This window comes from Stegostoma tigrinum, chromosome 33 (assembly GCF_030684315.1).
Source record: "Stegostoma tigrinum isolate sSteTig4 chromosome 33, sSteTig4.hap1, whole genome shotgun sequence".
In the NCBI taxonomy this organism is placed as follows: Eukaryota; Metazoa; Chordata; class Chondrichthyes; order Orectolobiformes; family Stegostomatidae; genus Stegostoma; species Stegostoma tigrinum.
Genome location: NC_081386.1, coordinates 27,965,822 through 27,991,925, shown reverse-complemented (window position 1 = coordinate 27,991,925; position 26,104 = coordinate 27,965,822). Strand labels below are relative to the sequence as shown.

General features: G+C 41.7%; 1 protein-coding gene across 10 annotated transcripts in view; it reads left to right on the top strand.

The window, feature by feature from the left end:
- The window catches only part of LOC125467259 (synaptic vesicle glycoprotein 2B-like), a 186,532-nt gene that overhangs the window by 47,357 nt on the left and 113,071 nt on the right, over positions 1 to 26,104 (top strand). For 6 of the 10 annotated variants that reach the window (XM_048562855.2, XM_048562856.2, XM_048562857.2 and 3 more), the window contains exon 1: positions 4,832 to 5,148. The exons of 2 other annotated variants lie outside the window; for them this stretch is intronic. The gene's annotated coding sequence lies outside the window, so the exon portion shown is untranslated. Of the gene's footprint in view, positions 1 to 4,830; positions 5,149 to 26,104 lie in introns of those variants that run through there. 2 more of the 10 variants (XM_048562866.2, XM_048562862.2) reach the window with 2 other exon arrangements.

Genomic DNA, 26,104 nt, shown 5'->3' with positions numbered 1-26,104 from the left:
CAATGGTTCATAGCAAAACCCATGTTACTACATTTCAGAAAAATACCTGGAACCAAAATGTCAGCAGTTAGCTGAATTAGCAGAAATACCTGTTGATATTCTCCAGTTATTTCTTGCCTTATGATATGTTAAGTGAAGCAATAGATAATCACCTTTTAAAGTACTAAGTCATTCAGGCCTGACAGTCTTCAGATTGAACCCTGATCAGCAGAGTTATGTGATTATATTAAAACATGTATGATTTTGGAAGGACTTGACAGGATCGATGTTGAACTATACTGAAAGGCCGGGATGTAGACCTCATAGTTCCTTATTGGACTGTAGAGGAAGTTTCCTTTCATGGGCAAATAAAAACAAGGGGAACATTTTGATGGAAATGAGGAAGAATTTATTCTTTCAGTTAATCAATAGTCTTTTGAGTTTTCTTCCACAGAGACAGTGGAATTGAATCAAAGGTGAGTTAGATAGATTTTAAATTAACAAGGGTGTCAAGGGCTATGGTAGGCAATGGAAAAATGGAGTTAAGGCTACTACAAAACTCATAAACTTATTGAATTGCAGTGGAGGCTACATAGGCTAAATGGCCTACTCCTACTTCTGATACTGACAATCGTACGATCACAGGTTGGGTAGTACTACAAATGAGATATTTGTAGGGGAAAAATGATCTGCCAGAGGTCCCACTCCTACTTACTGTTTAATCCCTCAAGTTGTAAAGTGCTATATCAGGTAAGGTCAGGGTACAGCAGGACCATGAAAACACCCAAAGCCAAAAGACCACCAGTAACATTGAAACAAAGGATAAATTAGGATTATATTCCTATGGATTTGTGTTAAATCATTTTATCCGAAGAAACATTATACTCTGGCTGTAAACTGATACGTTCTGCCATTGGCAAACCATTAAAATTTGGTTTGCTCAATTTTCCGTCTGAGCCAGGATGCATAAACTTGCAGTTCTTTACTGGACTTTAAAGGGAGGGAGGTGAAAATAGATCTTGTTGGTGAGATGATGTAACCTGAATAGCTTTATCCATCCATTATAGGATGTGCCTGCTGCAACATTCTAATAAAATCAACAAATGTGAATGACAGATCTTTAACAAATGTGCAATGTGATTCTCCACTTTTGCAATTTCCTGCCCAAGTCTAATTTCACATCCCTTATATAACTTTAATTCTGCATATAGAATGATTTCTGAGAAGTATTCATTCAGAATGAGCTGTTCATATTAACAATACCATTAACATAATACAATGTCCTGAGTAGAGTAAAACAAAATTCGACACTGAGGTACTTAAGGTGATATTAGAGCAGATGGACAAATGCTCGGTCAAAGAGGTGGGTTTTAAGGAGAATCTTAAAGGAAGAGAAAGAGCATTTAGTATCAGAAGTTAGGGAGGGTATCCCAGCACTTGCATTTGAAATATACGAATATGTAAACATGTAGAAGCAAGAATAGGTCATTTAGCCTGTCAAACTGGCTCCACTATTAAAGAAAATCCTGCTGACATGCTTGTGGACTCAAATCCACTCTTCTACGTATCCTATTCCCAGCAAGCCATTACAATCCTTAACATCTTAGAATCCCAACAATGTGGAAGCAGGCCATTTGGCCCTTCAAGTCTACACCAACCCTCTGAAAAGCATCCCATTCAATCCCAACCCTCCACTCTATTGCTGTAACCCTCCATTTCCCATGGGCTAATCAAGCCACCTACACATCCTTGGATTGTGAGAGGAAACTGGAGCACCCAGAGGAAATCTACACAGACACAGGGAGAACGTGCACACTCCACACAGACAATTGCCCAAAGCTAGGACTGAGCCCAGGTTCTTGGCTCATTGAGGCAGCAGTGCTTACCATTGAGCCACCGTATGCCTACTCTAGCAATAGTCTGTCTATCTCAGCCTCAAACATATTCTGTGATCCAGCCTCCATTGAAATTTAGGGAAGACAGTTTTACAGAACAACCGATGATGCATCCACCAATGGTGAGGAATTAAGGTGAAAAGGCTATCGCTAGATGAGCATAAACATTTTAGAATGCTGTGGACCTGAAGGAGATTATGGAGTAGGGGAGGGATGAGGCCCTAGAAGGATTTGCTAACCAGGATGTGAATTATTACAATCAAAAGATTAGTTGACCAGGAGCCAATGCAGTTCCATGAGCACAGCGGGGAGCATAAACAGTTCTTGATGCAAAATCACAGGCAGCAGAGTTTTGGATGACCTTGGGTTTATAGATAATAGGAAGCCGTCCAGAAGTGTATCGGAGTAATCGAGTCCAGAGTAATAAAGACATGAATGAGTTTTGCTCACAAATGAGCAAAGTCAGGTGATATTCCAAGGATAGAATCCAGGCCTTGGTGAAGATGCAGACTTGAGGTCAGAAGGTTATCACAAGGTCAAGTATGGCACAACGTTGTAAACAGCTTGGTTTAGACTTAGATAATAGCCAGGGAAATATGATGACGTTGGTAGCTACGGACCAGACAATCTATTGAAATAGTTTACAATGACTCTATGCATTAGGTGATCAAGTGTAAATAAGGCCAGGATCAAATTTTCTGTAGTTTTGACGCCAGCCTTTGCCACTAAGCTTGGAAATACTAAGTCCTGCTGGGGTTTGATTTGTCATCATTCATTGTCTTTGAGAAAACAGGCCTGATCTGTCAACCCCTGTTGTCTACATATGGACTTTCCAGCATGTGTCATTGGATCAAAATCAAAGGAAGATTCTCTCCGCACTTTCTGCAATAAAATAATCAGTTTTTGATGTTGTTAGAAATCTCCAGCCTCGCTAGATTTAAACCCAGAAATGTTACTATCCTGCCTGGTCTTGCTCAATTGTTTTCAGTGTTAGATACCTACCTCCATCAGCATTGAGATCGCTGACTCAAAGTCAAACACATTTTACAGAGTCACCAGAAGGAGGCCATTCAGCCCATTCAGTCTGCCACAGCTTTCTGTATGATCAATTCACTTTGTGCCATTTTCCTGACTTCTCCTTTCAGCACCCACATTCTTCCCTTTTTGATATCAGTCTAACTCCCTTTTTAATGTTTCCACTGAACCTGCCTCCACCACTGTTTCTTTACAACATTTACAATTGGTACTGTGCATTTTCTTTTCATGTTGCTCTTGTCTCTTCAACGATTAATTTAAAACTGTTCCATCCTCGGTCTTGATTCCTGAATGAGTGGGAATCGTTTCTCCCTATCAACTTTGTTCAGACTCCTCACGGTTTTGAATGTGTCTGTCAAGTCTCCGCACAGTCGTCTTCTTTTCTCCACCACTCCATTGTTGCAGATGGTCATGACTCTGAAGGAGTTAATGCTGAAGCTGCTCCAGGCTCCTCCTACACTGATGATGGTGCACAGTCTTTGGATGGAAAAGAGGCATTCTAGCACAAGATCCTGATGGAGACAGATGTGTCATTACTGGCTTCTGATAATTCCTGTAATTGTCCCTAACAAGTCAATGTAACTTATATCTATTGTTCTCATGAAGTAAGCTACATCTTGCTGTTCAGACAAGTGCCTCTTTCTTGTTTGTGGTTTATCCTTTACCATTGCTAATTAGCTAGGCCCTGAGATTAGGGATGAAATGAGAATTGGTGGCAACATTCCACCTCAATCTCAAGTGCCCTGTGATTAATAACATGACATATAATGCGTATCTTCTGACAACATCTTATAAGTTACTATTAAAATTCAACTCATGGTGCTATGTTGGCAAATGTAGGAAAGAATGGTAAGACCCCAGGAACCTTAGTTAGTTTCATTTCTTTTTTAATGTTGTTGGGGAGGTGTTGGCCTAGTGGTATTATCGCTAGACTATTAATCCAGAGACCCTGATAGTGTTCTAGGGACCCAGGTTTGAATCCTGCCATGGCAGATGATAGAATTTGAATTAAACAAAAGTGTCTTGAATTTAGAATCTAATAATGACCGTGAATCCATTGTCAATTGACGGAAAAGACCCATCTGGTTCACTAATATCCTTTAGGGAAGGAAACTGCCATCTTTACCTGGTCTGCCTACATGAGGCTCTAGACTCACAGCAGTGTGGTTGACTCTTAACAGCCCTCTGGGCAATTAGGGATGGGCAATAAATGCTGCCCAGACAGCAAGGTCCTCATCCCACGAATAAATAAAGGAAGTATGGGGATAAATATTAGCTAGGGTACTCCTGCTCTGTGCCTGGCATCTTTTACAGGCAGGGAGTGCTTCAGCCTAACATCTGTAAAGGTGGCACCTCTATCAAGACAGAGGTCTGTCTATTATATAGATATTCTGTATTGGGGCATCAATCATAGAGGGCTTGAGGTTGGGGTAAAATGGTGTCATGATTCCTTTGTTTGTCACCTTGAGAGGAGGGACCCATCTAGTTGTTAGCTTGAGTCATGTCTTCAGGTTTTGGTGTGGAATTTTGAAGACACAACATTCTGATTCAGGGATACCACAATATTCCCACCAATCCAAGTCCGTGACTGCCATTTTGAGGTGCCTGCTTACATTTCTTCACCGTTCAGTAAGGGAACATAATGCAAACAAAATAAATAATTAATACATTCTGAAGAAGAGTCCCTGGATCCGAAACGTTAACTCTGCTTTCTCTCCACATATGCTGCCATACGCAGAGTTTTCCCAGCAATTTCTGATTTTCAGCATCTGCAGTTCTTTTATTTTTTTTCAAAAATGAATAATAAATATTCCCCCCCTTCCAGGAAAGAGAAAGTGATATTGCGGTGTTTCTTGCATTAGAATCTGCCCGCCAGGAAAGAGTTAAAGCTGAACAAGCCTCTCGTTGTCATTTGAATGCAGTCAAAACTGAGTTCGGGTTTGAGCATCGGAGAATTCCTGTTTATTCTCCTGGACCACTTGTGGGTTCGGCATCTCTCTCTGTGCCCTCTCTCATCTCTCCACTGCTGCTGCTTACTGTGGCTCGGACCAGAGAGGGGAAGAGAGGCAGTCTACACTGTATAGCCCGGGGGCTCAAGGCTGTTTGATGATTCCGTGATAACAGCACTCCGTACCACGGGAGCTTAATCTCCTACCAGCAGCTAACGACCATTTTGAGATCGTGCAGCCTCAACCAGTCGCCTCTGGAGGTGGGAGATGCTGTCACCATGTTTATGATCGTGAGTTCTTTTGGTGTCTCTGTGGTCATTTCGCTTCTGCTCTGCCTTCCCTTCTACTAGATCTACCCCCCGCCCCCGCCCAAAGTCTGTCCTCAGGTGCTAATCCTGACCAGTCGGGAGTTTAATTCCTGTAAGGGGTGGGGGAATCTTGCTGGGCTCCTGCCTTAAGTTATCAAACTTGGAGGGAGTTCCATATGAGATAAAAGATTTTGGTGCTGAATTCACACTTCGCTATGTTATTGGGAAGTGATCTGTAGTCTGGGGGTCATGGTCAGTGGAAAGTAAATTGTAACGGCAAAGGATTGAGGTTTAGTTCTGTTTTAAGACTTGCTGGCTTGCAACGATTTGTGTGCGTGTGTCACTCCTTATTTGCAATGAGGAGTTTGATTTATTATAATAGTCCAATGTAGAACCGTTTTCCCCGTTTCGATGGTTATCTGTACACAGGGATTGTAATTCCCGTCCCGGTGAGCTCGATTATTTGCACAACCTCCCCGAAGGGACCCCAGCAGTGAACTTCTTCGGTGAGAAACCAGCTTTCTATCTCCCTGAGATTTTGCGCGGTGCAGCAAGGCTATCCCAGCTAATCCACAATCAGTGTGGCACAAGACTTCAATCTCTTGCCGGCAGCATTCCCTGTCAAATATAAGCTCTCACTTCAATTTTGCTGCAGGTCTCAAGATGCACTGGGCTGCCGAGCCGGGGCAGGGCAGTTGTGTTTAACAGTGGGATCTCTCTCTTTGCTTTGCAATGATGTGGAGGTGCAGGTGTTCGACTAGGTCGGACAAGGCAAAACTATAAAAGCCTTCAAATTATAACTTGTGCGTGGACCCTGGCATTATACAGTTCAGCTCTTCAATTTGCACTGTGTATATGAGATTGTGTTCAGACCCATTGATTCTGTGTGTTTTATCACCACAGTCAGGACCATTGATTTTTTTTTTCTGCAGCACTGTCATGCCAACTGGCTTCACCATCTCCATCCGTTACAAACTACCGTGCATCATGGATTGTGTCATCCCACTGTTGCTGCAATGTTAAGAATAAAAGGAATAGACAATGTGGCATGGGTACATGACTAGTGTAAGTTCCAAAATCCAATGCCAGAATAAGGTCGCACTCAGTTCCTGTGCAGCAGTGACCGAGGTACACTCCTGATGCAGTGCACTCCTGCCCCACCCATCACCCAAAACTAATGCAGATACGACCAGGCACTGGGCTGGTACAGAGCTAGTCGCATCAGTATTAAACTGGTTCACTAACAGGTCGGTGACAGTGTCTGCACACTGGATGATGTTCAAGGCTGCTACAAAACTACAGCTGTCCCTTGGTACAGGTCTGATAAAGTGCCTGAATTGATGGCACAGGTCCATTATGGCATATACAACACAGGCTCGGTAATGATCTAGTGCCTCCATTGAAGAATGATCAAGGTGAACGAGTTATAAAGACCTGAAATGTTAACTTTGATTTCTCTCCACAGATGCTGCCCGACCTGCTGAGCTTTTCCAGCAACTTCTGTTTTTGTTTGTGGAAGTGGGAATGGTCTTTTTGAAAAAAAAACGCTGGAAACAGCAATACTTGCAAACACACAACTGATTCACTGATGCCATTTAGGGAAGGGAATCTGCTGTTTTTATCTGCTCTAGCCTACATGTGACACCAGTCCTACATCAATATGGTAGACTCTTGACTGTCCTGTGTAGTAGCTCAGTAAGGCCCAGTCAAGTATGCTAGGGTAGAGCATTTATCTGACTATGGGATTTTATTGGTTAACAGAGAATAATTAACAGTGAATGGAAAAATGTAGAGTCCGATCTGCTGTTCAAGCTGGTGGTGGGGGAGAAGCGACTGCAGAAAAGAATTCATAAGCGAAGAAAATGAGGCAGAAAAACCTAGAGGAAAACAAAAGAAAAAGACATTTCCCTTGAGAAAATTATAGTGGTTACGTGATGAACCAATTCTGTTGTTACACTCAAATGCTGACTACTTTATAAAATAGGCAAAAAATTCTGCTTATTTAAGCAGTAATAAAATACTGCTATCATCTGTCAGGGTGGAGAATGTTGCATTTCACATGAAAGACATCAAGCTATAGATTTCCAGAATGTAAGTGGCTAAGTGCAAGGCTGATATAAGAATCGGGAAATGAGAGTAGTTTAATCAAAATGGACTTAGACAACAGTACCAAAGTCAAATACCGTGGATGCTGGAAATCAGAAATAAAAACAGAAAATACTGGAAGCAGGTCAGGCAACACCTTTGGGCTCAGAAATAGAGTTAACAGTTCAGGTCGGTGCTTTCTTGTCAGAAGTTCAAAAATGTTTGAGAAGCACATTGAGAGGCTGATATTATGGTGTCATAGGTAGGGAAGGAAAAGAGGTGGTGAGGTTAGAAAAAAAGGCAAAGTATTTGATAGAGTGGACGGGGAGGAGATATTACCTGATAAAGATGGAAAAGTACAGAGTAATGGGATGGTCAAATTAACAAACCAAGTTTAGATTAGATTCCCTACGGTGTGGAAACAGGCCCTTCAGCCCAACAACTCCACACCACCACTTGGAGCATCCCACCCAGACCCATCCCCCTATAACCCACACACCCCTGAACACTACGGGCAATTTAGCACAGCCAATCCACCTGGCCTGTACATCTTTGGACTGTGGGAGGAAACTGGAGCACACCCACGCAGACACAGGAGAATGTGCAAAGTCCACACAGACAGTTACCCGAGGCTGGAATTGATCCTGGGTCTCTGGTGCTGTGAGGCTGCAGTGCGAACCACTGAGCCACCGTGCTGCCCCAAGTTCTTGTGGAGAAGTAAATGGGAGAGCAGAATTATTACAAGAGCTGCTATCCAAATAAGTCGAGGCAGGAGTCATGCTCCGATATTAGAACATAGAACAGTACAGCACAGAACAGGCCCTTCAGTCCATGATGTTGTGCCGACCATTGATCCCCATGTATGCCCCCTCAAATTTCTGTGACCATATGCATGTCCAGCAGTCTCTTAAATGTCCCCAATGACCTTGCTTCCACAACTGCTGCTGGCAACGCATTCCATGCTCTCACAACTCTCTGTGTAAAGAACCCGCTTCTGACATGCCCTCTATACTTTCCTCCAACCAGCTTGAAACTATGACCCCTCGTGTTAGCCTTTTCTGCCCTGGGAAATAGTCTCTGGCTATCAACTCTATCTATGCCTCTCATTATCTTGTATACCTCAATTAGGTCCCCTCTCCTCCTCCTTTTCTCCAATGAAAAAAGTCCGAGCTCAGTCAACCTCTCTTCATAAGATAAGCCCTCTAGTCCAGGCAGCATCCTGGTAAACCTCCTCTGAACCTTCTCCAAAGCATCCACATCTTTCCTATAATAGGGCAACCAGAACTGGACGCAGTATTCCAAGTGCGGTCTAACCAAAGTTTTATAGAGCTGCAACAAGATCTCACGACTCTTAAACTCAATCCACCTGCTAATGAAAGCCGAAACACCATATGCTTTCTTAACAACCCTGTCCACTTGGGTGGCCATTTTAAGGGATCTACGTATCTGCACACCAAGATCCCTCTGTTCCTCCACACTGCCAAGAATCCTATTCTTAATCCTGTACTCGGCTTTCAAATTCAACCTTCCAAAATGCATCACCTCGCATTTGTCCAGGTTGAACTCCAGCTGCCACTTCTCAGCCCATCTCTGCATCCTGTCAATGTCCCGCTGCAGCCTACAACAGCCCTCTATACTGTCAACGACAGCTCCAACCTTCGTGTCGTCTGCAAACTTGCTGACCCATCCTTCAATCCCCTCATCCAAGTCATTAATAAAAATTACAAACAGTAGAGGGCCAAGGACAGAGCCCTGTGGAACACCACTGACTTCTAGGCAGAATATTTCCTTCTACTACCACTCGTTGTCTTCTGTTGGCCAGCCAATTCTGTATCCAGTTGAATTCAGTGTCGAACCAGTAGGATGTGAAGTGCCTACGTTGAAAATTGAAGTGCTGCTCTCTGAGTTTGTTTTGAGTTTCACTAGAACAGAGCAGCAGACCAAGGACAGAAAGGTCAGAGTGAGAGTGGAGAATTAAACGACAGGTGCCTTGGAAACTCAGAGCCAAAATTACAGAAAGAATGGACATGTTCTGCAAAGCGGCTGTCTAAGCTGCATTTGGTCACTTCAGCGTAGAGGAGGCAGCCTTTTGAATGGTGTATGACCACTATATGACTGATGGAACGGGGTGTGCCAGAATGAATGGTCACTTTAGAACGCTGAAAGGGGATAGGAAGAACAGCTGAGGTACATCCTCAGTTTAGGAAAGGAGAAGATATATTGGAAACAGAGTGGGTGCAATGTCAATTTTGTGGCAAGATCTGGAAGTGGTGCCTCTACAGTCACTGGCATCTTTAGAAAAAATAGTGAGGAAACTTAAGGAGGACTGGGACATTAAATGTTTTGCCTTTCCAACAAGAAGGCTGGTTTGGTTTGGATCAATGTTTCCTATGGTGACAACTTCCATTTGCAGGAAGTGAATGGAATTAAGAGGAGAAGCTGTTCATTATGGGAAGATCAAGGAGTGTGGTGGTGTTGGGGGTGGATGTGGTAGGATGTCCATTCTAAGAAGAAATGGAGATCCCTGAAACTGTCATGAATGAGGACGGAGGTGTAAAACGATAGGTCATCTCCTCTGTTTTCAGTATTCAAAAGGGGAAAATCATGCCAGAACACCCAGACTGTGTACCCCTTTAAGATGGTGGAATCCTTATGGATTGGGAAGACTGAGGATGATGGAAAACTCCAAATTCATTGTATTTTGTGTATATAATTGTTAGTCATCAGAGTTTAGAGCAAATAATCCACAAATGTTAGCGGTGGAATGTCCCATTCATTACTTGAAAGGATAAGCACATTTCTTAATATTTATAAATGTTTGAAATATATGTTTGCCTTCCATTTTGTAGAAGTCAATTTGTCATATGATCTGAGCCCAAATCTGGCTGCAATTATTCTCAACCAACAACGGCTATGCTTGCATTTATATATCTCCTTGTACTTTATGTACAATGAGCCACTTTGAATGAATTATCAATGTAAACTGAACTGTGTGCTGGAAGATTCTACATGCAGCTCTGAGGTCAGTGACACAAGGACCTTTATAAAGTGCATAAAGGAAACTGTGCACAATGAATGCAAAAGCAAAAATTGGCAGATGTTGGGAATCTGAAGTGAGAATTAGGGTGGGATAGGGCTTGATCCTACAACCATGATCATAATGAATGGTGGTGCTGGCTCGAAGGGCCGAATGGCCTACTCCAGCACCTATTGTCTATTGTCTATTAACAGGAAAACATTGTAAAATGAGCCAAACTGCCAGATTTCGTCCCTAATATTACAGAGAAAGGCAAGGAGCCTGATGAGAGGAAAAGGTGGAACATAAGAATATATTGGAAAGTATGAAGCATAGGAACAAACTCTGTAAGGAGCAAGAGATGGATGAAGTTTACCAGTGGTCATATAGGACTGGTGTTTGAGGACAGGGGAGTGGCTAGATCACTGTTTTGTGACTCTCTTGGCCATGAGGTGATGGGGAGAGATGCTTCAGGTAAGTCAGGGGGACAAGAGTAGGAGCAAACTGGTAGCTAATGTTATGGAAATGACACAGTCCAGGAAGTTGTAGACACTGACAGTGTCCCTTTATGTGTACTGGTTTCATTGGCTGAAGAGATGGCAAATACCCTCAGTAAAATCTTGAAGCATCTGACGGCCTAGTGGATTGTAGTATAGCGAAGCAGGAGGTTTTTTTTATTTTTATCAAAGAGCGAGAGATAAGGCATCACATTTCATATCTATGAGCTGCACTATGGAGAGTTTTCTGACATTTATTTAAAGAGAAAAATAAAGAAATAATTGCATTTATACAGCACCTTTCATGACTTCCAAACATCTCAAAGTGGTTTACAGCCAGTTAAGTACTTTTTGAGGTGGATACCTTGTGGTGGCTAATTTACGTACAACAGGCTCCCACAAACAGCCATGTGATAATGTGATGGCGATTGAGGAATTAATATTGTTCCGGAAGTTGTTCAAGAACTATCCCACTCTTCTTTGGAACAGCACCATGGTATCTTTTCACACCACCTGGTATGGCTGATGGGGCATTTGTTTAAACTTTTATCTGAAAGATGAAACCTTAGAAGAGAAAAATGTTATCTTGCATGAACGCTGTGCAAAGTTCTGTTAACTCTGTAGGGCACCCCTTGTGGACCTGATAGTCCTAAATAATCTTTTTATCATGTTGTTATGTATCATTTACTGAGCATTCTTTAATCTGTGTTAAGTACAGCACTTAGGTGGAGTGTCCTTGTACACCCTGTCCTTGGGTGACATCTTTCAGGTTTAGAGATTGTCACGTGCACTGCATTAAAATATGTAGCACTGATTCCTAGGAGGAAAGGCTGTTGTATCTTTTGCCCATTGGATACTTTAGAAGATCAAGAAATAGAAACAGGCCATTCAGCCTCTCAAGCCTGTTCTGGCATTCAATAAGCTCATGGCCACTTTCTTGCCCGTTCCCTGTTACCCTTGATTCCCCAACTAATTAAAAACTTACCTATCTCAGCCTTCTAGAGGAGACTGGTGGATCTTTGCCCAGAATCAGCTCCCTTGGGAAGACTGGAGGCCTGAGAATATAGAAGGCCATGACTGCTGTCAGGGTCACAATCCCAGTGACTGAAGATCCAGAACAAAAGAAGATGATTTGTGGGATGGTTTTTGTAGGGGCGCGAGTCATGGTCAGAGGGAGACATTGAGCTCAGACGCAAGAGCGGGGATTAGGCTGTTAGTGCCCAACCCTCCCGCCTGTGTCCGTGCTCTCTGCCAGTTGTTGAGTGCCTTCAATCAAGGCAACCCATCCCTCAACAAACCCCCCCCCCTCCCCAACTAGTTAACAGGTAGCCTGCACCTTTTCTGCCTTTGAGCACGTCACTTGTGGGCAGGCCTATTTGCATTTGGAGTCATCTCAGCAGTGGAGGGATGAGGCCTGTAATTGGCCAATAATTGGTCATTTCATGGCTTCAATTACTGCTCTAGGTGGGGAAGTCAGCCAGGAACTTTCCTACCCAGAGGTAAGTTTCAGTGAAGGTGGAAGGTTGAGGGAATAGGGTGTACCACCATCATGACAAGTCCTCTGTCCTCGTACCTCCCACCTCTCCTTGTGCGAGGTTGGAAAATCCCTTGCATGTTATCCTACAGATATCGCTGTTTTGAACATTTGCCATCTTTCCAACTTTTATCGCAAACAATGATTTCCCAGCAGACTGGCAATAACATTCAGTTTAAATGACACATCCTTTTGAGAAGGAATAAGAACAGCTGGGCATCTGGTGTGAAGGCCATGTAATGCAGTCAGTTTAAATATTTAACACTGCAGTGATTTACAGGGAAAGTCTAAGTGATCAGCATCAGAAAGAGAAGATGAGTCTCGCATGATCCAAGCAGCAGTGCTATTTCCTGACCATGATTGGTTTGCCCTCATTTTTATGCAAACTGGACCTGTGGGCAAAAACCCAATTTTCTTCCTCGGGAACCAATTTGCGCCTCAGTTTCTGCCAAATTAAGCAAAAATACCAGGGAATGTGATAAGTCTTTCAAAGAGCCAGCATGAGTCAATGGGCTGAATGTACCTCTCTGAATACCATTATTCTATATTCAAATATGGTTCAATTATTCTATATGATTATTGCTCTGTGATTCTAAAGGCTTAATTTTAACTTTTTCTAAGTGAGTGGACTTTGAATGTGTTTCAATTGAACCAATGTATCATTCAATGCTTTCAAACAATACTATGGTTCTAAGTAGCTCAAGACCAGCTAATTAAACCAATGCATAGAAACATAGATACTCAGAGTAGAAGTAGGCCATTCTGCCTTTCAAGCCTCCTCTGCCATTCAATAGGATCATCCAAGGCATTATCAAATAATCCAAGCAATCAGCAAAAAGGACAGAAGCAGCTGGATGGAGGATCTGTGGAATGTAAGGTGTCTGAGTACAGGGAAGTTATTTCAAGTAGCTGCCACTGATGGTGGAGGTGAAGAGAGGGAGTGATGTGGGGTTGGTACTCTTTTGCTGCATTCAGATATAAGAAGGGATTAGTTCCAATTTTCTAAAAGCTGAGGCTTCCCGCACTCTGGGGATTCTGTGACTGCAGCTAATTGTGTTGTGTCCTGCAACCATCAGGGAGTTATCCTACATGCACCAGGAGGATGAAGACTATTGTCTGGGGTGAGACAGCCCTTGTTAGTTGACTGTGAAATGTGACTGTCACTGTCAATATCTTTGTTGTATTTAACATTGTTCTCTACTGGTGACAAGGTATATGAGATTATTTCTTGGTATGAATATTTTTTCCTCAGATATAAAATAAATTAACATCACTGTTGAGGTCTGGCTTCCTGAAGAGGGTGGGAATATAGAATTATGTAAATATATAGGATCACATAAATCATGTAGCCAGTTAGCATCAGAACATTTAGGTAATCATTCTTTTCAACTGAAACAGGAGATATTTATCAAAAATATACTCCTGCGTTTGCCTTGCCTCACTCATTCACAAAGTCCTGGATTTAAGACACCCCCTTCAGGGCTTGAGTGCAAAACCAAGACTAACAGTCCAGTGCAGTACTGAGGGAGTGCCTCACTATAAAGGTGTCTTATTTTGCATGAGCTTTTAAACCATAGGCCTGTTGGCCCAATTCAATGGGTCTAAAACTTCCTGTGGAACAAAAATTGAATATGTTTAGGGTGTTATTCCTGGTCCTGACCAATATTTCTTCCTCAATCAAAGTCACAAATACAGATGATCAGATTGTTCAACTGTTGCTGTTTATCGGAACATTTTTATGCAAAGTATCTGCTGCGTACATAAAATGCAGCTCTTTCTTGTTTCGTTCATGTTTGGTTTCTACCATCTCAGACTGAAACCCTCTGCTATGATCCCAGCCCCTTTCTAAACCCTGTCTGCTTTTGAATTTGGTAAAGTTGATGTTTTTATATCTATTTTCCCCTGAAATATTTATTCCTACCCCAGTCGTTCACATTTTGTCCATAGGCAAATGCTAGTTTCTGTCCAACACTACAACATCTACCATCTGTTTAATGTGCACCAACGTGTTTCATTACGAACATGTAATTAAATTAATCTTGTTGAGATTTAATTAGCTGCGTTTTCCATGACCTAACTCTTGATTCCAAACTGCTGTGTAATGTCATTATGATATTCTCCAGCATCTAATAGTCAAAAGCTGCCACTGACTATTTGTATTTTAAACATTAAGAATTCATGCCTTTTCTGTTGGCTTCATCCTACTCCCTCTGGTTCTAGCAGCTTTGTATTTTTTTTGGTAGAATTGGTTTCACTTTGAGTTTGCAGCTTGTGGAGACAAGCCGGGAGTCTGTAGTCAATTGTGAACTTTTTCTGCAGCTCCAGGGAGGATGAGGTTTGTCTCTATGGGTAGCCCATCAGGCAGGACAGTGCAAAAAAGTGAACTATCAATCTCCATTTTGCACCCCACTTTTGGGAGGCAGTGACTTAATGGTACTATCACTGGATTTGTATTCCAGACTAAGACCAGATTAACTTGCCCTCAACATGGGCTCAAATGCCACCATGGCAGATGGTAAAACTTGATGGCCATAAACATTTGGAATAAAAAAATAGCCTTAATGGTGACCATGCGAATAATGTCAGTTGTTGTAAAAACCCATCTGGTTCACTAAGATAACTGTTTCCTAAGAAAGGAAATCTGCCATCCTCATCTGGCCTCTATGTGACTCCAGACTCACAGCCATGTGGTTGTTTGTAATAGGGTTAACAACTGGAGATGGGCAATAAGTGCTGGCCTAGCCAGTGATGACCACATCCTATGAATGAATTTTAAGAAATGCTGTGGTCTGAGCTGGCCTTTCGAATCTGCTTAAAACCTATGTGATTCCTAATTTTGAAGGAAGAATAGACCAGTTGACCATCTTGGCTTCTCCTTCCTCCGGTCTATTCTTATCTTCATACAGGATTTGAGGCCACATTTGGCAAACTTTCCTGGGGTTTGGTCTTCTTACTTAAGAAAGAAACATAATTGCACTAGAAGCAGTTCAGAGGAAGCTCATTTGATTGATTTGTGGAATGAAAGGATTATCGTCTGAGGAAAAGCTGAGCAGACTTGGACACCCCATTGGAGATGAGAATAGAAATTGCTGGAAAAGCTCAGTAAGTCTGGCAGTATCGTGGAGAGAAATCAGAGTTAACGTTCTGGGTCGAATGACCCTGCCTCAGAACCCAGCCCATTGTAGTTTAAAAGAATTAAAGGTGATCTTATTCAATGGGGAACTCACTGGATAGGTACTGAGAGGATTTCCATTTGTGAAGCAGTCTGGAAGTAGGAACAGTAGCCTAAAAATGAGAGATCCCCCATTTAAGATTGAGATGAAGAGAACATCTATTTCTCCTAAGGTGTTGTTAGACTGCAGAATTTCCTTCCCCTAAGAGCAATGGAGGCTGGGACACTGAATATGTGCATGGTTGAGTTAGGTAGAATTTTAAAGAACAAGACAGTTGGACAGTCATGGAAGAACAGGCAGGGAAATGGTGCTGAAACCATAATTTGAACAGCTATGATTTCATCAAATGATGAAGAAAGTTAGAGGGGCTGAAAGGCACACATTGCTCCTAATTCTTGTTTTCTTGTGATCCTCCTTTTCAATTACCATTCTAATCAACTATGTACACCCTGTTAGAGGTTCGAGGAAGGGTGAAGGGCACTTCCTGAGGAAGGTATTCCTAATGAAAGTAAATGAAGACTAATTGTAGAACCTCTATAGTTCCTCCTTTCAACATTCCTGACATGTTTCTGTTCTAGAGTGAGACATTATTGCAGTGGCATCAGCTCAGGATTAGCAAGTTCCATACGGTATTCTGTCTTTTCTCTCTGTACTGGTCCTTACCAGTCACAACTATGTCCCTAACCAGACAATAATTCAGCAAAGCATCAAATGCTTCAACAGGGATTTCATTCCACAGCTTCACAATTGTGTGGGAGGGGAAAATCCTTCTCATCTCAAGCCTAGCCTCAGGTTTTACAATCATATACTCACATCTTCCAGTTCTGTGCTCTCAAAACAAATTGAATAACAAGCTTGTATTTATATTATCCATTCCTCTGAGCATTTTAAAATCTGATAGAATTAGTGGTGAATACTGGTAAAATTGAAAGGAAAAGGAAACAAAGAACTTTCATCTATAAAGCACCTTTCCTGATCTCAGAATGTCCCAAAGCATTTTACAACCAATTATGTAGTTTTGAAACACAGTCAGTATTGTCAGGGAGAGAACAAATGGTGCACGTTACAAGTAAAGGTAGTAATAATTACCTATGTTAATGGGGTTTACTCGTCATTAGAAACAGGAGATTTCCTGGTTACATTTTTATTACTTAGTGAGAGGGTTAGCTAGATGATGAATCATGGATGAATTGATCAGTTTCAATCTGAATTGATGCCTGATAGGAGTGGTTTATTGGTCAGTCAACAGGAAAATTCTGTGAACAAAAGTTACGAGAGGTCACCATTGAGGCCCGAACTCAGCATCTCCTGCAATGATAACTCTTTTGCTCTCTCCTGTTTCAAACAATTTGTTGTCCTTGAACAATTGTTTCCCTATGAGGATAACTCTAACATCCTCAGATGATATGGTGCCTTCACAAATAGCTAGAAAAAAACCTGTTTCTCTGCCCAATTGAGCCAAGTCGGTTGGGACGGCAATGAAGTCTACTGATAAAGGGATGCAGCGGATCGCATGTGTGTGTACATTTCAAAATGTGTATACAAAGGTATCATGCAGAAGGATTGTTAATTAACTGATGGGTGTTGGTCGTACAATGGCCAAAGGAAGGAAGATGTCTAAGTACAAGAAACTCAAAAAGAGTTCAATGGCTGTTTTATGAATTTTTTTTTCAGTCTTCACAGGACATTGGTGTTGCTGGCTGGTCGGGCTGTCATCTGTTGCCCATCCCTATTGGCCAGAGGGCAGCTAAGAGTTCACAACATTGCTGTGGGTCTGGTGGCACATGTGGGCCAGACCAACTAAGGAGAGCAGATTTCCTTCCCTAACAGAATTTAGTGAACCAGATGGATTTTTAGTGTAATGATTACAATTAGACTGGCTTTTTAAAAAAAATCATATTCTTATTAAATTTAAATTTCACAGCTTGCCATGATGGAATTTTATCCCATGTCCCCAGAACATTTACCTGGGATTCAGGTTTACTCATCTAGTGACATTATCGCTGCACTCTGCTTCATTGCCACAATGTAATTCGTGACATTGCACAGGAGACAAAGTGTTAAGACCATTGCTAGGGACCCAAGTGTAATATTCCAATTTATGTGTTATGTCAGAGGTAGTCAGAGATTAACACAGCAAGCATTCACAGAGCATGTGTGAGCCAGGAGCAGATGGGTGAGGAAGAAAGTGATAATTATCAAGTTGCTTTTGCTTAAGAACATGAGAGCAGCAGTGAGCTATTTGCTTCTGAATTGTAATAATTCTGTGATTCTGTTTCTCAGGTCAATTTCAGTATTTTTGTTGTTTCATTTTAATTGCATTTACTTGCTTTTTCTCAAAGCGTGTAATAAACCTTATTTCTAAAGTAAGTATCCATGTCCTTTTTGATTATCTCAATGAAGTTTGAGCTATGTTCTTTTGTATCTCATATCCTCACAATGTGTGTGTGCTCTTGACCTTCCAGGCAGTAGAGTTTAGATCCAGGTTTAGATGGTGCTGTCCAAGGAGCCTTGGTGAGTTGCTGGTAGTGCATCTAATAGACGGTACACTCTGCTACCAGTGTGCATTGTTGGTGAAGAGAATTAAGTTTGAAGGTGGTGAATAGAATGCTGATCAAGTGGCCTGATTTGTCTCGAATGGTATCGAGCTTCTTGTCCAAACCAGTGGGGTGTATTCTGTTGTTCTACAGGCTTTGGGCAAACGAGAGGTGTATTACTCACTGCAGGGTGCTTAACGCCTAACCTGCTGTTGCAGCCACAGTATTTATTTGATGAATCCAGCTTAGCTCCTGGTCAAAGGTAAGCCGAAGGATACTGATAATAGGACGATTTAGTGATAGTGATGTCATTGAATGACAAAGGGTGATGGTGAGATTCTGTCTTGTTCTGTGCCTTCCTACTGATTATTTAAACAGGTAAATTAATCCTCATACATAAAAATAAAGAACTGTGGATGCTGGAGATCTGAAACAAACAATAAACAGAAATTATCGGAGGAACTCCGCAGTTCTAGCTGCATCTGTGGAGACCCAGTTGGGTCACTGGACTCAAAGCATTAACTCTGCTTTCTCTCCACAAAAACTGTCAGATCTGCTGAGTTTCTCCAGCAATTTGTGTTTTTGTTTGACAAGAATCACCCTCTGACTTACCTGGAACAGTCTCAGCATAGTTCAAACCTGCTACTCATCACAATTTCTCATAATTGTCTGTCTGTGTGTGTCTGAAATGATGCATATAATTTCAGTAGGACAAATTCAGGTTCATCATCATGTTTGATTAACATAGGTTCTTGCAATCCTGCCGTCAGTAAATGCAAATTACAGCAATTTGTAAATAAAGGCTCAAAAACTTGTTCGTTGAAATATCAATGCAATACCAGTGACCCAGTGCACCTGCCTAGTTGTCAGCTCTCCACACAACCTTGCTTATCTTTTTTGTATTCATTCATGGGATGAGGACATCACTGGCTAAGCCAGCATTTATTGTTCATCTCTAATTGCCCAGAGGGCAGGTAAGAGTCAACAACATGCTGTGGGTCTGGAGTCACATATAGGCCAGACCAGCTAAAGATTTTCTTGCCTGAAGGACATTAATGAACCAGATAGCTTTTTCCAACAATTGATAATGGTTTCATAGTTGTCACTGGCCTCATAATTCCAGAATTTTTTTTATTGAATTCAAACTCTACCATGGTGGGAGTTGAACTCAGGTCCTCAAATCATTATCTGGGTCTGTGGATTAATAGTCCAGCAATAATCCCATTAGGCCATCACCTCCTTCATCCTCTATGATATCTTCTTCCTTAAAGCATTCATTTAATTTCCTTTTTCAGCTATAGTTCCAGAGTTCACTGATACCAGTGAAATGGTAAGGTCTCTTCCTCCCCAGCTCAGAGGTCAACACTTTGAGAAGAAGAGAATAATTATGGGAAAATAGCCTGAAAGACAGATTCTGCTTGTTATCAAGTGCTGTCTCTGATACTGACAGGGAGAGTATGCAGGAGATTAGTGAGAGCCTCTTTCTTCCCTGTCGCACACCACCACACCATCTGTCACACACATAAACAAGGTAGTTGTAAGTCTCCATGAGAAGGTAGATTTAATGTTGATGGACTCTCAGGTTGCAGCGCAAATTACTGTTGCTTAGATGAGTCAAACACAGTTTTGTAATACAGAGGTCTCAGGAAGTTTAGTATGTATCTGGGGAAGGTCATATTGGAATTGAGGAGACAATCGATAGCCAGATTGAAGTAGGAGTGACCATTGTTAAGAATGCCAGCTAGAATGAAAACAAACTTGGTATAGAATCAGGCCATAATTAGCATCATCTTTGAAAAGTCCAAACTGAAACAGTTGAGCAAAAAGGAGCCAAGCTTAGATAGAATACTAAATAAAAACTGAAAGAACTACGGATGCAGTAAATCAGAAACACAAACAGAAATTGCTGGAACAGGTCTGGCAGCATCTGTGGAGAGAAATCAGACCCTTTGTGTCACTCGACCTGAAATGTTAACTGTGATTTCTCTCCACAAATGCTGCCAGACCTGTTAAACTTTTCCAGTATTTTCTGTTTTTGTTAAGATAGATCACTGTCAGTTATTGAGTAACCAGACAGAGGATAGCAGTGGGACTGGAGGAGAATTCTTTTAAAGCACAAATAATGAGTACATTATAAGATATTAAAGCAAATTGATAATAAAAGGGCTTTTACCTTTAAAATAATAGATTCTTTAGCATCTTATTTGCACATTAAAAATTACCAGGCGGACCACAAGAAACACAGCAGTAGGCTGGATTAGAATCCCAAAGAACTGCAGCCTCCAAAGATGTGGGGGAACAAGCAATCAAATACCTCGGTACAGATTCTGGCTCAGTAGATTAAAATGCAACTGATTGTAGGAAGAAGTAGCCATTACTCCCTCAAGGAAACTCTCAAGGTTGAAGCTAGGATGGGGGAAGGGGAAGAGTTCTCAACTTCCTGTAATGCTGCATACTTGTTGCAGGCAGTCCCTGCTGCAATGCCCTCCTGAGATTTTTGTTGCACACTTCGTTCCTTTCAAGCATGTTTAAAAACTTGTTCTTTGAATTCTCCCTCTATATCATATGATTAATAAAAAAAAATGCAAAGCCGTCTCTCCACTGGTTCTGTTTGAGCAGGCTCTGTTCCAAGGGATATTTTAATTTTAAATACCTATCCAGTTGATGGCGCAATAATTAATAACAAAATGTTCGTTCACTTGTATTTATTGTACTCAATGAGGGGAATGCAGCTGCAGTAAAAGTTGCTTCTACTGCTGTAAGCTTATGAAATGATTTATATTCTGGATTTAACATCTTAGTGTATATGCGACTGGGACAAATAGAGCAAGCTCGCTATTGCAGTGGGGATCCGATGCTTTGTGATGTTGGCAAAGCCTTTGATTGATGCTATCTTGTGCTGCAGAGTCACTGAATCAAGGACAATAGGGATTGGCTTAAGGTGACAGTATTGGAGTGCCAGAGTGTTTGCGGACTATCCGCACTGTGCTCAAGGCTGGAGAAATAGAAGAAGAAAGACCGAACTTGATATTGGGCTTCTCCCTATTTAGCAGGGTTGACTTTGAAGGAAGACAAAAGTTTAAAGCTCTGCGGATGCTGGAAATTAGAAACAAAAATAGAAATTGCTGGAAAAACTCAGCAGGTCTGGTATCATCTGTGGAGCAAAAGCAGAGTTAGTGTTGCGAGCCCAGTGACCCTTCTTCAAATTTTGGTTTTTGTTCTTCAATTTAAAGGCCCTTTGTGTGTAGGTTTATTGCAGCTTGAGCCCACTTCTGGAATCGATGAATGTTACAATACAACCCAGTCATTGAGGCCATAATGAACTTTCAGGCTAAACATCTTCCAGTTACAGTGCCAACCACTTGCTTAGGTATGTCTTACTAATGTCCTTCAAGGAAGGAAATCTGCCATCCTCATCTGGTCTGGCCTACATGTGACTCCAGACCCCCAGTAATATGGTTGGCTCTCAACAGTCCTCTGAAATAGCGTAGCAAGCCCCTTGGATTTATTAATTGCTACAAAGTCTCAACAAAGAAATAAACTACACAGACAACCTGACATCGGCCTAGGCACTGGAAAACAGCTATGGCAGAAACAGCCCTGTCAAACCTGCAAAGTCCTCAACATTGACTTTGAACCCCATGAAATGTCATGGCTTCGGGTCAACTTTCATGGTTAAGGAAATGTCTTGCTGATTACCATGTAACATCCTCCTTCAACTGATGAATCAGTACTTCTTCATGTTGTACAACACTTGGAGGAAACACTGAAGGTAGCAAGGGTGCAACATTTACTCTGGGTAGGGAATTTCAATGACTACCACCAACAGCAGGACTACTTATTGAGCTATTCAAGTACTAAAGGACTTAGCTGTTAGACTGGGTCTGCAGCAGGTGGTGAGGGAAACATCAAGAGGGCAAAACATACTTAACAGCACCTTTATCAATCTGCTGGCTGCAGATATATCTGTCCACGACAGTATCAGTAAGACTAACCTCTGCACAGTCCTTGAAGAGATCAGTCTCTTGTGAAGTCTTGCCTTCACTTTGAGAATACTCTCCTCTGTGTTATGTGGCAGTATCACCATGCTAAATGGGATAGACTTTGAACAAATCTAGCAACAAGACTGAATATCCATGAGGCACTATTGGCCATAAAAAAAAGCTACAAAATTGTACTCCAGCACAATCTGTGACCTCATGGCCTGACATATTCCCACAATCAACCATTACCATCAAGCCAGAGGATCTACCCTGGTGCATGCAGGAGGGCATGCCAGGAGCAGCACCAGACATATCTGAAAATGAGGCATCAAGCCAGCAAACAGGACTACTTGCAGGCCAAACAGCATAAGTAGCAAGTGATAGACGGAGCTAAGTGATCCTACAACCAACTGATCAGACCTAAGGGCTGCAGTCCTGCCGCATCTAGTCGTGAATTGTGGTAGATAATTAAACAACAAATATCCCCATCACCAATGGTAGAAGAGCCCTACTCATTGTGCCAAAGCTAAGGCTGAAGCACTTGCAGCAATCTTCAGCCAGAAGTGCTGAGTGGATGATCCACCTCAGCTTCCCTCAGTGGTCTCCAACATCACCAATACCAGTCTTCAGCCAATTCAATTCACTCCACGTGATATCAAGAAATGATTGGAAATACTAGATACTGCAAAGTCTGTGTTCCCTAGCAATATTCCGGCAATCGTGCTAAAGTCTTGTGCTTCAGAGCTTGCTGCTCTCCTAGCCAAGCTGTTTCAGTACGGTTCCAACACTGGTATCTATCAGACAATGTGGAAAATTGTCCAGGTATATACCTTTCACAACATTAGGACAAATCCAACCTGGCCAATTACCATCCCATCAGTCTCCTCTCAATCGTCAGTAAAGTGATGGAAGGTGCCATCAGCAGTGCTGTCAATCAGCACCTGCTCAGCAATAACCTGCTCAGTGATACTCAATCTGTGTTCCCACTCAACTCCTGTCCTCATTAAAGCCTTGGTTCAAAGATGGACAAAATAGCTGAATTCCAAAGGTGAGGTGAGAATGACAGTCCTGAAATCAAGACCAAATTCGACAAGATCAGCAGATACGTGGAAACACTACCTCCTGCAAGTTCTTCTCCATGTCAGTCATCATCCTGACATGGAAGCATATGACTGTTCTTTCACTGTTGCTAGGTCAAAACCCTGGTATTCCTTCCCTAAGAGCATTGTGGGTCAATCCACAGCTCATGGACTACAGCAGTTCTAGAAGGCAGCTCACCATCACTTTCTGGAGGACTATTAGGGATGGGTAATAAATTGCCAACCAGCAGCAATGGCCACATGCCATGAGTGAATACATTTTAAAAAGTGTCAAAAATGATTTTGCAATACGGCCATCAAAAGAAGTCTTAGGGGAGGTATCATCCTGTTGATGGTGTTAATGGAATCAAGGTGGCAATTGAAGGCTGGGTTCACAGTATAAAAACTGCCCCTGCCCATCCATTATTAAACCCTCAATTAATCCTAATCAACGAGATCACTCAGTCACTAATGTAGAAATGGGTAAAGCCACATTAGTGGCTAGGAGGCACTGTATGTGAGGGTGATACAGGGTACATTCTTGGGGCAAGGTAAAAGGTTCTTTGGTCTGCATCCACCTTTGGTGAGATTTGATCTCAGTAACACTTGTTACTGATGTTGAAAATTCAAGCAATGTTATTTCACCACACTGGCATCTTGATAATCCTAGAAATAAATTAAAAGATGCAGTCGGGCTAATGTATCAAAATTACCATCTTGATTAGAACAGTTTAGGAAAACTTAAGCCATGTAAGTAGGGAGTGTAATGAGATGTTTGTTAGTGCAAGTATCATTGAATCTGACCAATAGTGATTGAGGAAGTACACAATACTGGCAAGATTGAGGAGGCTGTAATCTAATTATCAGTGTATTTTAAAAGCAACAACAATCACGAATAAATAACAATGCAATATTTACCCAATTGACCACCATAATATTTCAACTTTTTCAAAGGGTAGGGGAGTCCAAAACTAGAGCGTATACATTTAAGATGAGAGGGGAAAGATTTAGAAGGGACCTAAGAGGCAACTTTTTTCATGCAGTGGGTAATCCTTGGATGGAATGAGCTGCCAGAGGAAGTGATGGAGGCTGGTACAATTATAACATGTAAAAGCATCTGGATGGGTACGTTAATAGGAAGGGTGTAAAGGAATATTGGCTGAATGTTGGCAAACGGGACTAGATTTATATAAAATATCTGGTCAGCATTAATGAGTTGGACTGAGGGGTCTGCTTCCATGCTTCCAACTCTATGACTCTAATGTCTTTTAAATGAGCATTTTATTCATCAACTATTGTTGATTGCAAATGAATTTTAAGAAAAAAAACTTTCTGAGCACATCATGAGTGTCAAAAAGGAGCTGGCCAGTAATAGTTGTCAACAATTAGTTGTGGCAGAAAATCAGTGGAGAAAACATCTATGACCTCTAGAAAAGGAATTCTGCTACGTTTACCCAGTCTGGCTTACATATAACTGAAGACCCACAGGGATTGACTCTCATCTGCCCTCCGAAATGGCCTAGCAAGCCACTCATTTCAAGGGCAATTAGAGATGAGCAACAAATTCTAACGTTGCCAGTAATGTCCACATTGCATGAGAAAGATAGTGTATGAAGGTGAATACATTTATACCTGATATCTAGCTATGAATATTTCACCCATTGGAAATGGTTTCAAAGCCAAGAGATAAGAAGAAAAAGAATCTCCTCTCTTTTATTGTTATGATGGTCAATATACCTTTAGGTTAATCTTAGACCATTTTCAGTTGGACCCATGGCAGGATAATGACTGCACGAGGGCACTAAGTCGTGATTCTTAGTTAGAGAATCTGTAGACATGTTGGGAGGGACAAATCACACAGTCTGTTACCAGTTCAGTGATTTTCAGAAATGTTGGTTAGTGAAGCAACATTACTGGAAGCAAGGAGGAAAGAGCATTGGTCGAAATATGGACAATTGAGCTGAATTCTGGATGTGAGATGAAGTGAATTTCTTTGACATTAAGACAGCATTTGACTGAAAGCGGTACCAAGGAGCACTAGCAAAGCTGGAGCCAATAGGAATCAATCGAACATCTCTCCAATGCTTGGAGTCATGCATAGCACAAAGGATGATGGTTATAATTATTGGAGACCAGCAATCTCAATCCTAAGACATCAATGTGTGGCTTCCTCTGATTGTCATCCTAAGTGCAACCATTTTTAGCCATTCATCAATGTCCTTTCCTTCAATATGTAAGAGGGATATTTATTGATGATTCTTCAGCCCATTCACAAACCTTTAGATATTGAAGCAGTCCACAGCCATATGGAGTAAGATAATGTTCAGGCTTGAGCTAATAACTGGTAAGTTGCATAGCGGCAGCAGGGATTACTGTCTACAAGATGAACTACAGAAATTCAACAAGGTGCCTGCAAGATCATTTTCCAAACTTGCAGATTCTACTGTCTATAAAGGACAAAGGCAGCAGATGCATGGGAACACCATATCATGCAAACTCCCCTTCATACCAAATAATGTCCTGACTTGGAATGACCTGGTTGGTCCTTCATTGCTGGTAGGTTAAAATCTCAGATCTCTCTTCCCAGCAGCACTCTGCATATACCTACATGCTTTGCAGAAGGTCAAGAAGGCAGATCACCACCACTTTCTAAAGGGCAGCTAGGGATTAACATTAATTTTTGGCCTTGCCAGTGATAGCCACATTCCATGAATGAGTAAGAAACATAATTGATTTGAATCAAACCGAACTGATGTCCAGGAAGTCATTGATGCCAAAACTGGGTGACAAATGAAGGAACTTGTTAATGTCCTTCAACTTTATAGGCATAAAGTTCTTTATGGTATGAAATAAAATGTATGATCTGTGTTTTATACTTGATGATTTATCGACTATTGTCGAGATGCAGAGGTTAGGATCTATTGAACAGGAGGAGGCCATTCAGCCCAAAGTAGCTGTGAAAGTGCTGGTTGTTCAGTTGCTGGTATATATTTCCCAGTCTTTTGCCAACATATATTTTCATTCCCTACTCACA